This window comes from Sinocyclocheilus anshuiensis, unplaced genomic scaffold (assembly GCF_001515605.1).
Source record: "Sinocyclocheilus anshuiensis isolate Anshui unplaced genomic scaffold, SAMN03320099.WGS_v1.1 scaffold763, whole genome shotgun sequence".
Lineage (NCBI taxonomy): Eukaryota > Metazoa > Chordata > Actinopteri > Cypriniformes > Cyprinidae > Sinocyclocheilus > Sinocyclocheilus anshuiensis.
Window position 1 is genome coordinate 422984 of NW_015548255.1, and position 2925 is coordinate 425908.

General features: G+C 36.0%; 1 protein-coding gene across 1 annotated transcript in view; it reads right to left on the reverse strand.

The window, feature by feature from the left end:
* LOC107655443 (proto-oncogene tyrosine-protein kinase receptor Ret-like) overlaps positions 1-2925 on the reverse strand; it is a 23393-nt gene that overhangs the window by 11405 nt on the left and 9063 nt on the right. The window lies entirely within an intron of this gene.

A 2925-nucleotide genomic window follows, 5' to 3' on the forward strand; every position in this document is an offset into this window, starting at 1 on the left:
AACACTACAACCCTTTTTATTAAATGCCTTGTCAAGACACAAAGACAACACAGAACTGGTTTGTGTTCCTTTATTTATGGGGTCGCCAGTCACATTTGCAGACATAAAGCATTCTTTGAAGACCTCATGAATTCAAAATGAAACTTTTGCGGTTTGTAGTGGATAGCTTTGAAGCCATCAATATGCTAGCGTACTGCTAAAAGGTGACAAAAAGCTTAGCAGATACAGATACACACTTGATGATGATGACTCATCTCACACGCTAAAATTTTTATCCAATCAAATGCTTTGTAGAACGGAAATGCCCCTCCCCCTAATATCACCTGCCTGTGAATAACAAAAGCAATATAGAGTGCTGAGGGATGAAGTAGTTTTGTAGACCAAAACCCAGCCATATTAGCACTTTCGGTTCCAGCGTTCTGCCAATTTTCTTTTTATTTTAATGTTTTTTTTTTGTTAAATGGCTGAAATAGTGTGTGTGGTTACAACAAGCTCATATTATCATGTTTTATTCCATGACATAAAATACATAAGTAATACACCCTTGTGATTTTTTTTTAAAGCTTAAACTTGTCTTTAAAATGGCGGTTGCTAACAAGTGGCTAAATGGGACTCATGGGACTCACTGGGAATCATTTGTTGGTCACAGAGCTTATTTTCTCCAAAAGAAGCAAAAACAATCCAAGCAATCCAAGAACAATGAAAAACATCCTATTGGGGATCCTGTTTTATCAAGGAATGCTAACTTTCGGTTAAAGGATATAGGCTAATAGGCTAAAAAAAAAAAAGAGCAAGCCCTTTGATATTTCCCACCTTATCTTCCTGTTTAAGTACAAAATATGTCTACTTGGGAAAGAGAAGTCAACAGGCCATTTAAATTTGTTGTTTTTTTTAATATGATGCATCAAAAATGTATCTAAAAATGACTAAGATGTGATAAAACCAGGCCCTGAACCCGAAGAATACTTGAAAATTCATTGCCTTAAAAGAAGCTGTCTGAGCTGTGTGAGGTAAAATCCATGTTGTATTTTAGGTGCATCTTTCAGTGAAAGTCGTAAGCACAAAGTAAGGCTTGTGTGCTTGGTTCATAAACCATAGCCGCAGGAGAGCTGAGGGATGGCAGCATTAATCTTAGCTGATGCAGATACTGTGTTGAACAAGCCACTGGATTTGATGTGACACTCATTCATCATCCTGTGTCAGTGTATCAGGTGGAGCGCTTAGCAGCACTATACCACTCTGAGATTCAGAGCAGCACTGATAGCATTTACTGTCATTTGTACTTAAATAAACACATGAAATTGAAGTAGTTGTGTGGTCCTCCTGGGACAAGGATTCCCAAACTAAGAACATTGTAACACAAGTAAAAACCCTTGCCTTGTTGTTCCACTGTAGAATTCAGGGATTGTAATTTGTAACTGATAGCTTTTTACATCTGGAAACTTCACAAATTATTGAAGCATATAGGCAAGGGCAATCACTTATCCAATATGTCTATATACCACAGTGTATACACAGTACATACACACAGACTTCACAGTAGGCATATTTTCTGTATGCATGGAATAACTTTTAAACATGTGCTATATACAACAAAGCACACTGGAACACTATATCCCACAATGCAATGTTTTCAACTTGGCCCGGCATTTTCTGTGTGATGAATAAACCATAAGTAAGTACTATGATTTTTGACATTAATTAATTGGAGAGCCAAGAGTTGACATTATTATACATTTTCTAACAAAAGTGGATTCAAATTGCAATAAAACTCTGGGCCATATAAGTTATCATATAGAAGATAGAGAAGTAGAGAAGTGTTGGCCAAAACCAAATGTTTGCAGTGATTAATGATCAAACGTAGACAAGGATCCAACAGACATGAATAAATTGCTCTAACAACACTGTGACAAGTGCAGTTTCAATTTATCGATCAGTTTCTCTCCTTAATTATTCACGTAAATGGTGTGTGATTAAATTGAAAGAAAAACAAAGCAAGCACTGTTCATGAGGACAAGTTAAAATACGTTGATCTTTGTCAGTGGTTCAAAGCATGTGTACATATGTATACATTCATTTCACATTAAAAGCACAATATGTAAGATTTTTTTATTAAAATATCCAAAAACCACTAGAACAGTGTTATATATGTTGCTGACTTGTGTACTTACATTATCCCAAATGTTTCGAAGAATGTTTAAATCCAGAGAAATAAACAATTTTAACTAGTGACACGGAGCGTGTCTATAGTGTCATTATGTCGCCTGCCAATGACGTCACGCACCCTCGATTTCCGGTTTTGTTTTGTAGAAAACATGGAAACACCAAAGACGCTTTAATATGTTGTGCGTTTTAAGTTAACGCAACTGAGTACAACTTAACTAAGTCAAGCAGTTTAGTCAGAAATCTACAATCTCACCTGATGTGCACTATGCTCCATCTAACCTAAGATCTAGTATGCACTTAACCCTGGACGCAGATTTGCGGAAACATACGCCTTCACTTAATCTACTTGAGAAAATAATTTCAGAGTAAGTCAGAATAAGTCAAATGTAACAATTTATTATCAGTCAGGTAAATATGTATTATGCCAATTATCTCCCGCGCCCTCTAGCGGCGAAAAATTACATATTGTGCCTTTAAGCATTTAAAGAAAACCATTTAATTTCAAATGTTTACACTTTTCGAAAACCTTTTAAGCTCAATAATCAGTGTTTTGATGGTCCTAGCCAAGGAAAGAAATAATCTTAAGCAAACTTCAAGTCATTTGACTTGTAAACTTTTGTGGTGTTGCAGCTGCAAACTACAGCTATCCAACTGATTTGAATCATTCCAAATTCAATTTATTTCCAGGCCGGAAGCCAACAGAAAGCAGTTTATATCAAGCTAATTAACTCACAGAATCAAAAGCAGTACACAGCAGGA